This window comes from Chaetodon trifascialis, chromosome 6, assembly GCF_039877785.1.
Source record: "Chaetodon trifascialis isolate fChaTrf1 chromosome 6, fChaTrf1.hap1, whole genome shotgun sequence".
Lineage (NCBI taxonomy): Eukaryota > Metazoa > Chordata > Actinopteri > Chaetodontiformes > Chaetodontidae > Chaetodon > Chaetodon trifascialis.
Window position 1 is genome coordinate 13669922 of NC_092061.1, and position 12674 is coordinate 13682595.

General features: G+C 41.0%; 1 protein-coding gene across 4 annotated transcripts in view; it reads right to left on the reverse strand.

The window, feature by feature from the left end:
* Positions 1-12674, reverse strand: part of sh2b3 (SH2B adaptor protein 3) — a 69766-nt gene that overhangs the window by 19625 nt on the left and 37467 nt on the right. The window lies entirely within an intron of this gene.

The following is a 12674-nucleotide window of genomic DNA, read 5'->3' on the forward strand; positions in this document are numbered from 1 at the left end:
GCCGACAAAGAAACAATGAAACAACCAGCACCTTTAGAATTTCAGAAAACCAGCATTGTCACATTTGAAAGACTAAAACCAGAAAATATTGGGCATTTTTGCTTGAAAAATAAAGTGAATAATCGATTCAATCCACATAGTGGCAGCAAATTTTCTTTGTCAATTGACTATTTGATCAAGCACATTCATTCATTGACATTTATATAACATCATAATATAATGAATCAATAAATGTGACCTGGACCAATGAAAAATAATCTTGATAGAATATCATGAAGTGTCTGCCAGAGGTCTGATGGAACAGCCACCTGCAACACAACTACTCTACTGACAGGTGTTTCTATTATTTTATCCACCCCCTTTATATCTGTGAGGATTCAAAAACACAAAAAACTACACCCTTCAAAAAGGTCATGCAGCTGACACACCTCTGGAAAAACAGTTTCATTAGAACCCTCATGAGGTTTTACTGCAGGCCTGATGCATCAGACTGAACTACTTTCAGCTTTACTTACTTAACCTGAACTGGCACCTGAGTGCAGATGCCATTTTGTTTATCTATTGAGAGTCTTAGAGTGGAAAAACCTCATGTGAGCACAGTCAAGCATATGTTTTTTAACAGAGGCAGACGCTGGGCTATGTGTGCCACAGGTATCTGACTACAGACACCTTTTCATAATGTAAATAAGAAACAAAGTATCTCATTCTTTACCTTATTGCAATTATGCTTCATCAAACAATGACATAATGGTGCTTAGTAACATAATAGTGTTTGCAGGTGTGCGTGCGTATGTGTGCGTGTGTGTGAGTGCATGGGGACTGTGGAGGCCATGAGAAAACTGTTGGGTGAGGGTGCTGCACAGCTTTTGCTTTGGGGGCTTTCCACATGCTACTCAGCAAGGTCATGTGCACTGGCACTGTGGTTGTAGGTTACACACGCGCGCACACACGCACGCATGCACGCACGCACGCACGCACGCACGCACACACGCACACACGCACACACACACACACACACAATAAATATGAAATATTATTAATCACCAAAGGAAAACCATGTATTGATCAGTGCAAACAGAGTATTCGTCGATGCATCCGGCGACGCACACGCAGACAAAATGACAACACCTTCTGCAGAAAAAGGCAGAACTAGAAAGAGACAGAGCAAGAGATCTGACAAGAATCTTGACCACATGACTCTAACCACTCTACTTCCTTTAGATGTTTCTATAGATTTTTGTCACACTGAAACACACACAAGCACACACACACATGCAAACAAAAAAAAAAACACAGCCCTCCTCCCACACTCAGGCATTTTCAGCAGTGAGAGAGAAGTTTTCCACGCTGCATGAGATGAAAGTTTCTGTCTCCTTTAGACTTCATCCAAACAATCCTAAACAAAAGCTGATGTGAAAAACTCCCTCCTGCTCTAAACTGTATCCTCTGTGAGCTTTGTTGCTCACCACATCTTAGCACAAGTCACCCTGCTTTTCAGTCAATTTTCTTTTTTGTCATTAGCGAGAATGTAGCCCCCACTGGCACCCCGAGTTTGCGGAAATGTGTGTAAAATAATTTACAGAAATATGTCCAGCTAATGTAATGGTCCAGCTGTAAAAAAACATGGCATCTTTCATCCATCCATCTCATCCCCATCTGGTTGCAGAGGCAGTACGGTATACAAGATACCTCTGCATGATTCTTCTCAGCTCTTCCTGGGAGATCTTGGGGAGTTCCAAGGCCAAGTGGGATCTGACATCCCTCCAGCATATTCTGGATCTGCCCCTGGGTTTCCTACAAGTTGGACTTGCATGGATTATCCCCACAGGGAAGCATCCAGGAGACATCCAAATCAGATGAACCACCTAAATTTTACTCTGACCTCTTTCCATTCCCCTGCAAAGGAGGCTAATTTCTACAATATGAACTCACTGCTACACTTATCTGCTTGTCAGTTTCCTGCTCCATCTGACCCTTAACCATGAACAGGACCAAAGACATTCAAACTCAGTTGGGACAGCAACTTGCTCCAAACTCAAAAGGAGGAAATTCTGGCATCATTAGTTCAGATTTAGAGGGGTTGATCCCAGCCAATCACACTCATCTAAATATCTCTCCAGATGCCACAGTCTTGATTAAGCCAGTATAAACGACATAATTGGCAAAAAGCAAATGGGCAATCTTGAATTGAGCAAACTGTATACTTTCCCTGTCTCAGTTGGGTCTTGAAATTATGTCTGTTAATATCTGAAAAACAGAATTTGTGACAAGCCAAAACCTCGGCAGCACTGAAGGCTTACCAAGAACACGCTTGACTTATTGCTGCAAATACAGACACAGATCTCACTCCAGTCATTCAAGGAAGGACACCTACAAAGCAGTCAAACACCCATGATCTCATCCTGTATCCTTGCAGGGCTGCAGAGCAGGTCCACTGCTCCACACCAAAAACAATGTCAGCATTGCTCCTCCTGAAATCTGAGGTCTGACCACAAGCTTGGGCCTCATCTCAGGCATTAGGGTTGGGCGGTAATCTGGTAATAAGGTATCCTGCGGTATCTAAAAATAGCAACGGTATCAGTTTCATTACCGTCATTAAAATAAATGCTGCGCATATAGGTCTATAGGGGTCTAACATAATTGTAGCATCGTCATAACAAAAATGAAGTCCACTCCGTTCAATGTATCTGGTTGAATTTTCACTCGAGAAAAAGGTGACTGTGCAAAAGTACATGCTAAAAAAATGAACCCGAGCAGTCGTACAGATGTTTTAACACAGGTATGTCCAGGCGCTCATCTGGGCAGAGTACCGTTATCTTGTTCAAGCATACGGAGAAACTCCTCTGTTGAAAACTGTTTTTTAGCCTTTTTCTGCTTGCTATTGTTCTAAGCTCTCATAAAAGGATGAAATGCAAATAAAACAGTAAAATAACACTTTTACTGCTCAGCAGAATCCTCTGCGAGCGCTCTGCTCATTCATGAGACGGAGCGGTGAAACTGACTGCGTAGTTACGCCAGTCAATAGCTCAGCGACCCACCCACATTCACCACCTCCTCTTTATGTAAACAACCAGGACCTTCGTGATTGATCAGAAACTAATGCAGAGTCATAGGACATTAGAGACATTAGCAGCGTGTTTTCAGGCTGGAATATAAGTTTTGACCCCAAAACAGAAAAGGTAAGACATACTTTATGATTTAGCAAAGGTTTTTTCTGATACTCTTTGGCTGCTATTTCGCCGAGTTTTCATCACACAGTGAGGAGGCAGACATCTTCGTGATCATCAGACTCTCTGCTTTCATATGATACCGGGTTTTGAGGTTTGCGTGAAGTGGTGAAATCAGCAGATGCCGTGCCTTTGACGTGTGCAATTTTCGTGTTTTCGTTACATGCGCACATAATTTCGTGGGGTATGAATTATGTTTTGTTTGGGTGGCAATGCTTGGTAGAGGCTTTTAGCTGAGTTTCTCCCCGTCAGTCTGGTATGCTACAAGTTAGGATTGGTGCTTCTTAGCGTGAGCATTGACCATCTGAACTGTCACGGTAATAACGTATACCCCGGGAAAATGTGGGGAAAGTTTGATGGTATCAAAATTTGGATACCGCCCAACTCTATCAGGCATGAACATGAAAGGTCAAACAGAGTTGCATCTTCATAATTAGTCCCCTATTCTCTAAAAATGGGAACCAGCACCCATTTCTGCAAGTCCAAAGGCACTGCCCCCAACCCTGACAACACCAAAGAGGCCTGTCAGTGTAGACAGTCCAACAATGTCTAGAGCTTTCATCTTATCCAACCACACCCAACCTCCAAGAGATGGGCAAGGCCTCCCCACCGAGTCCTCTGACAGCCTCATCCACACAGGACATGTCAGCTCAGTTCCTATATGCCCAGTCAAGATCAGTAGTTCTCTCCTGCTGAGAACAGCGTGGGCAAGCCCCCGATTCATGTAAACATATTCACCGAGCTGGATCTGGTGTATAAACTTGCGGATTCTGCCCACAACATGAGGTTTACAATCACAAATCTCTTCATGAATCATATTACAGCTCGTATTATAGCACAGGACATAACACCAGTAATTAAGAAAAGAAACCTGTGAGACAAAGAAGGGTCAGAGATGTCTCAGGTTTGTCTACTTAAACGCACCGTAGTTGACAGAAGTTGAAGAATATCATTTAGTGATCTACTGTATGTAGTCTACAACATCTGAGAGGCGGCAGTTCTTTGAAGCCTTTGGTTATATTTACACCAAGCGCTTTCCTTGGAAATTTGTGGTTTTAACTTGGTAGGACCTCTTTATGACTCACTGTATTCCTGACAAGAGTCATTACTGCTGACTTTAGCTAAACACTGGTTTTGTACTCAGTCTTAATCCTTCAAGCCTACTTTCATGTAAGTGTGGCATGTGAGGACTTTTAATTAAGAAGCAAAATGCTAAATTATATACAAGGAAAGACTGAATGTAGCCAGAAACTATATGAACAATGACCAGAGACCAATCCACCACCAAAGAAACAAAAAGCTTAATCATCTATGAGGAGCGCTCATATTTTCCACAACAGTATTTTTAATCACAGCGTAAAAACGGGCTAATGACACATTTTGGTGAAATATCTTCCATTTCATTGTGGTTACAGAAACTAGCATGAACACTGTTTTTTAGAAACCTAACCCCGCTCTAAAAAGAGTGGGATGCTTTGCACATATATCGATATGATCACCAAGACCATGCATCCAGATTCCTTTCACTTCATGAAAAATGCTCCCTTTGTACACACTTGTTCAACACTGGTGTGAACGACACTTCAATTCAACAAACACTGAAAAATTATAATCTTGAACATGAAGGTTAGGATTTATTGAATGGCTGTCATATTAGACTGCATTAGTTTTGGATATATGTACCTAATAAACTGAAAGCTGAGTGTAATCCTGCTGGCCAGGTCACTACCCTTCAGTGACACAATAACTAAGCTACACGATAGCGAGATACATAGATACACAAAGCACAAGCAGTGCTGTAGAGTACAAACTGAGACCTTTTTGTTTGTTTTACTTAAAACACATAATCAAGTCTTAAATCAAACACCTTTTTTGACAGGTTGCATTTAGGTGGTGTTTGTGCTAGTGCTGAAACAATTAGTCGACAAAGCAAGAAAAAAATGCAAAGAATTCGTTCATTTCTGCCAAGAATTTGGTGCTTTTCTCTGCTTGACATCGTAATGAACATTGTTGTGTTTTGGATCATTGGCTGGACATAATAAGCATTAAGACAGGTCACATTGGGTTCTAAAAAATAATCAAAAGTTAGTTGCTGCCCTAATCTGTGCTTTACCAACCTCCCAGTGACCTCCATGGCAGTGCCGAGCATGACTGTTGGGAAATCAAGAATCTCATGCAACTGTGCAGACCTCTGTTTCATCAAGCTCAGAGGTTTAAGCAAAGGACAGAGTCACAGTGGGCTGCCATTTCATTTCAAACTACCATTATACCAACCAACCGGAGATATTGTTGCCAGAGGGATTTTCAAACTCAAAGCCAACTGGATGGCTGCCTCAGATCTGGTGATGCAAAATTAGAAGGAGGGGTGTACAAGTTCAGACAGGTCAGCAGAGAGAAACTAAAAAGCAGAAGCTTTGTGGAAGAAAAAAAAAAGTTTGAAAGTTACAAAAGTTTAAGTAACCTATTCATGAAGCAAAAAAGACAAATAGAGGAACATGTACTCTCATCTACCATTTATGAAACCTTTATGATATTCACGGCATGTCACACAATATTCACATGTGGTGAGCAGTTAGTGTATGAATACACAAGCATGCATGTGCACCCACGCACATATCTATATCCATAACATGACTCAGTCAGTCACTTCAAGGCATAATTTCTAGGTCTCATGAAACTCAATCCCTGGAAAGAGGAAAAGATTTGACTTTGTGGGTGAGATACAAGACTGTTATGATGTAAAATGAAACTAAAGTCTCTCTGAAGAGATAATCTCTGCTCTAAATACTGGTATCAGCAGAGGCCGACTGGCCATCTGGAACTTCTACACAAATCCACACTGCTCACTGCTTCCAGGCTGTCTATCGGCTGCTCGGCCTTTGCCAAATACAAATTGTTGGAGACCAAAATATCCTATCTGAGAGAGACCAAAACAAACCAGAATCCTAGAAGCAGCAGATGTCACTTAATTTTTATTAGGGCTGCAACTAACAATTCATTCATTATCAATGAATCCACTGATTAGTTCATAAACACAAGTGTGACACAATAGTGGAAATGTCACTTTTTCCTTGAGACCAATATAACATATTCAAAAATATTGTTTGAATATTGAACATAATGTAACATATTCACATTTGAGAATTTTTTGCTTTGTTTTTGAGAATCTTTGCTTGAAAAATGACTTAAAGTGATCAATCTATCATTAAATTTGTTGCCTTTTAATCTTCTGTTGATTGATTACTGAATGGTCTCAGCCCTAAATTTTATTGCCAAGTTTAGATTAAATTTTTGTTAAGGAGTTTGTGCAAGTCTCTCTCTTTAATTAATTACATGGTGTATCTTTTATGACTGTTCAGCTGATAAAGGCATTAGGGTTGCTATATAATTAGAAATCTCAAATAAGGGTTGAATTACCCAACATGCATATTAGAAATATTGCATAATCACCACTGACTGGTCTGGAAGCAGTATCTCCCATAGAAACAGTCTTTGTAGAGTGAAATCTGCACATTAGTCAGAGGTACTGAATTTTTTCAGGCTTTCAGCAGCACAGATGAGCTTCTACTTGGTTGTGCTCAAGTAGTTGCAGATACTGTTTTTATTTACGCTATGTTATTTATGTTTTCTGTGATCTGGTTTGTAGGAACAAACAGATTTACTGGTCTCTCTGACATGGAAAGGCTTTGAGATTTGGGTGAGACTGAAGACGAAGTTCATTTCATGTTTTATTGCTCATTATGATTTAAGTTGTATTGTTCTGATTAGTTCTTCTGGATCAATGACTATAAGAAACTGGAGTTGTTATAGGAAGGGCACCTTTTGTGTGCCTGATGATATTTATCGAGGTACGCTTGCAATGAAATGTAAGACGTTATGCTCATGTCTGACATTGCAATAACTTGCATGTGCATGACACAATAAATCACTACATGTGCAACCGAGGAATCTTCCCTCAAAAAAAAATTACTCGAACATGGTTTGTAAGAATTCTGGGTTAAAAAATAGAAATAAAGATTTAACGTGCAGCGGACCTACATACACCTCGATCTCGCTCTGTCCTCCTCTTTGCTGGCTCGTCTACCTGACTTTCAGTCTATCTTTCTCATGTCTCCTGCTGTTGTGTTTCCTGTTTCTCTCATGGTTGGTTTCATTCTGTTTCTGGTACAGCTGACAGGGCCCATGTGTTCAGAGCTTTAGTTGTGGTATGCAACGAGAGCCAAATTAACACTGCATGTTGCCATATGAGAGACTGAAGTACAACAAGTAACACAGAACAGATGGACACCAGAGTCTGCTTGTTGAAGTATTTTCCACTGATGTTGCAAACTGCTCTCTCACTGTCAGTGAGAGAGGAAAAAAAAACGTGCACTCGAAGAGAAACACAGCATAAATGCAGAGAGAAGAATGTGTAAAAATAAATGTAAATATGAGAATGCATAAGTACGTATATTTAGAGGCATTTGAACTTCAACTGTGCAACTCTGACTCTTTTGGTTTAATGAAGCATAACTCCACATTTAGCTTATTTTAAGTTTTCTGAAGGCTCGAGATAAGTTATCACATGACCCCCGATGGGATGGAAAGGCGAGAGACTAAGCTTTTATGTTATATGCCAACATACATAAAAACATGTGAGAATGCACAGAGAGAGAGAGAGAGAGAGAGAGAGAGAGAGAGAGAGAGAGAGAGAGAGAGAGAGAGAGAGAGAGAGAGCACAAACAAACACATACAGAGAAGGACAAACTCCAACAGCAATGTGATACATAGTGTAGGCACACGTACGCACAAGCATGAAATGAAACCATGTGGGAAAGATTAAGGATAGAAGAGCTGGAACAAACACATGCAAAAGCACACACATATGCGCACACACACTCACACAGCTGAGATGAGAGGGCTATGATTAAGATGAAGTCTACAGGAGGTCTGAGGAAACATATCCGCCATCAGACTGCAGCAGTCTGTGGGAACTGACTCTGGAAGACAGAATACCACGATTTTCCTGGCAAGACACTAACCTTGTCTGTAACCTTGACTACTGTACGTCTGATGAAAGGAAAAGTAGGACTCAGCGTCGTAGAAACAGCTACCTTTGTTGTGAGCAAGTCAAAGCTGACGAGGGCTACGAGATAAGTCCATGACTAGAGGAAAACTGCATGTGAAGATACTGAAAAATGAGAGATATATCAGAACCAGTGTGACACATTTTCCACTTTCTTCTCAGTGTTTTGTTGTATGAATCTAATCTAAAATAACACCAAGACACGAACATTAATTGTTTATGGGTCACGGTGTGAGTTTGTCCTCGTCCAGAGACTTGAGACCAAGACGAGATAGGGAATTTAAGGTTGAAGTCTCAGACACCGAAGGACATTATGGAGACATCTGCTCGTTTCAGCTGACATGACAAGATTCACTTCTGCAATAAAACAAGTGTTACATCGCCTTGGCTTGGCTATTTTGCCATTCCATCTCCAAAACAGAACAAACATAACAAAATACAGACCTAAAACCTGCTTATATAACTGCCAGCTTGAAAAGCATGAACAAGTACAAGTAGACTGTCCTGAGGAAGAACTGCAGCACAACTGTTCATCAGCAGGAAATTCAATTAGGAGGACTTTTAATACATTCAATTAACTTTTGTGGTGAAAAATGTTTGTTTTTTAATTGAAAAACAAGACTTATGCAATGAATGTTGGAATTATCCACCTTCACTGTAACTTCACTAAGTTTCCTACCTTTTGCCATTGCCAGTATAAACACTATGAACATCACAGTTTGTATTGTATTAATGTTTCCACAGCTCAAATGGAAGCATGAAAGAGATGTGTCCTCATAAAAGAAAGCTATAGTCTCTGTTTTCAGTTCAAAACATGTCTGCAAGGAGTAAGTAAGCAAACAAACTAACACAGATGTGATCATCATAATGATTTGTTGACAGAATAAAATCCTGGACAAGACAAACTTTAATGCAGTAGTGAGCTGTATTTTGGTGAATTCTGGAGACAAGCTTTCACCCTCTAGGCTATGTGAATTAAGAGGTTAAAGCTGCGTTTAGACCGACACTAACGCTGCATCAAAAACCTGGCTCAAGTTTTGCCCTGAGAGAGCCCTGTGCCTCAACTGGAGCTTTCTCACGCGAATACATTATCAGTTTCCATGCAGCTTCCTCTCTTGTGCTAAATCAGCTCTCTGATATTACTGCTGTTTCTCACACATAGACACACGCACACAGAAAGATCTCAATAAAAATACATATGAACACTACCCATGGATTGTTATTTTCTGTGCAGCAAATGTGTGTGCAGTGTGCAGGCATGCATGCTCACACACCTACATACACACACAGTCACAGAAAGAGGCCACAGATGTGTGAAACCCGAATTTACATCCACAAAAAAGAAACCGTACCAACACAATATACAACACAGCAAACCCCAAGTTTGTGTGTTTCTCTTACTTCTTTTAGGATTTGAATGCATTTCCTTTTTTTGTGTATGTTAAAATGTGTGCATGCACGTCCACAGCTCTCATTCCTTTTAAGGCCATTCTCAGGGCCTTAACTCTCTGCCCTGCCAAGATTACACACACATACACACACACATACACAGAAGACAGGGGGAGCAGCAATGCAGTTGGCTAAACTAAAGTAGCACTACAATCAGCCAAGAAAATCCTGCCAATGCCTTCCCATTCTAATATATATGCATGCACACACACACACACACACACACACACACACACACACACACACACACACACACACACACACACACACACACATACACACACACACACACACACACACACACACACACACACACACACACACACACACACACACACACACACACACACACACACACACACACACACACACACAGCTCTGGCTCTACCATCAACTGAATTACCTCACACACATGGTTAGGGCTGCAGCTGGCTGAGGAGTGAGGGCTGCTAAATATAAAACACTACAAGCGTGCGCGCGCACACACACGCACGCACGCACACACACACACGCACGCACGCACACGCACGCACACGCATTCAACTTCTTTTTCATTGACCTCCATTTGCGCCAGAATACACACTTGCACACACCCAGAAGAGACTGAACTCTGCTTCCAGTGACCTTAGATGGCGGTGGCTAGGACAGCAGTCAAGTTAGCCGCTCTGATTACTGGTTTGGGGATCTTGGGGGACTGGGTGTGCAAGCACATGCAGCCTTGCAGCTGGCCTCATCTGGAAATATTGCAGGGTTTTATGCCATGAGGTCTCATGCGGTGAGCCAAGCATACATATTAGAAAAAAAAGACATCCTGCTGTGCAGTGATGAGCTGTCAAGCAAGGTCAGGGGAAGGCAAACTGGTCTTTCTTCTTCTCAACCCACCCAAAAATGCAATTTATTCAAAGAAAGATATTGAAATGTGGCAGTTCAATATTTTCTTATTCTTGAGTTGAGGTAGTATTCATTAGGTAATAAGTAGAAAAGTTTCGACTGGTTGAAGCAAACCCCAAACAAACAGGAAATAGTGTAGGAGGCATATCAACTCACCAAAGAGTAAAAGAAGACATGAATGTTGCAGATTCTTTGAGGTAGCTGAGCACAAAAATGGCTCAGTGGATTAAGGCTGTGCTACATTTAGACGTAAAAATGACTGCATTATAAAGAACAGTGTGACGGTAATCAGTGAGGCACAGACAGATTACATCTATCTTTACCTATACGAACAGTAACTCCATTTCATAAAGCTTCGTTAACTGGGCTGAAGGGCAAACTATCTCTTCCCCATTTGAAAAGATTATCAGTGTGAAACAACTAATGGAGTTTTAACAGTGACACTGCTACTCGGCATGTAAGGCAAGAGCAGACGTGATGCTCTGATTAGTTTTCATTAGTCTAAGCTCTGAAAAGACTAGAAATATCATTCTTTGCTTTTTCAGCTCTGCTTAAGCCAAAGCCTGCTCAACATCACAGCACACTCTGTAGCTTCAGTTAAAAAACAAACCAATCACTGGAGGCAAAGATGTGATGAAAACCACCAATACAACACACAGTTTTCTGAGACAAAGCTAAATGTCATCACAGCTTTGCTCTCGTTTTGTCATGTGGCAAATTGTACACCAAAAGGAGCTTCTTAGATGCGGCAAAACATCGTTTATGAAAACAAAACAAACACAGAGAAAAGAGATGATTTGAAGAGGGAGGGGGGAAAACCCCTGTGACTAAAACAGCTGGAAACAGGAAATGAATTTGTGCCTCTGTGTGTGTGTGTGTGTGTGTGTGTGTGTGTGTGTGTGTGTGTGTGTGTGTGTGTGTGTGTGTGTGTGTGTGTGTGTGTGTGTGTGTGTGTGTGTGTTAATTCAGAGTACATACATAGATTTGCAACACAGCCTGGCAAACTGACATTAACCAACCCTTTAAAGACATCTGTGGGCTTCCAGCTTATTGATGAACACAAACAGATCTACAGAATTATCTGTCTTGCACAAGATGAGGAACTCGCCAGCTGTTAAATGCTTCAGTGCTGTGCAGAGTTCTGAGAAGAAGCTCAACAAACATTTGCAAGAACTGCAGACACACAATCCTGTGAAACACACAGAACAGGCATCGGTTGTAGCAGCACTTAGACCGAAAGTGTCAGCCATTGATTACATGCTGCATACATGCAGTGTTGCAGAACATGTTCGGTGCAGCTAAAATAAATGTCAATAATCAGATAGATCACAAATGTATGATTTAAAATGTCATTATGTGGCTCTACAGGGACAAACTAAAACATTGCTGCACTGCAACATATGCAAAGGCTGAAACTGAAATCCCTATTGCACCTCTGGACACAACTTAAGTGAAAAGTTGCAAATTTTGAGTGTTACATGGGAAGATGCCACTCATGTTTGTCTACCAACTATGAAGTTTGAGCTATGCTGTGATTAAATTAGCTTAGCATAAAGACAGGAAGTAAGGAGAGACAGTTTGGCAGGCTCTGTCCACAATAATAATAATACCAAAAAAACCTGCCTACAAACACCTCTAAAGTTCACACATTGTGGTTTTGTGGTATTAGGGGTGGGGGTTGCATGGTAGTACCATTTCTTGGTCAAATATGCCTCACATGGACATGATACTCAATGTGAGATTGGTATGCTGAGATGAAATTGGTATCAATCTTCTCACCTCACTTTTGGAAAGAGAGTTCAAGTATATTTCCCACATTGTTGAACTATTTCTTTAGTTTGTGACATCACTTTGTTAAATGTCATGATGTCATGTACTGTATTCTATTATTGCCCCCACTATGCCATTATAGACACCGAGCACTGGTCACTTGTCACTGTCGATTTTTATATATTTTGTATAAAGAGACTGACAGAGAGCATGTTCCCCAAAGCTTAAACCAATGAAGCATGCACAACTTGCATAGCAAGTATGACACCATG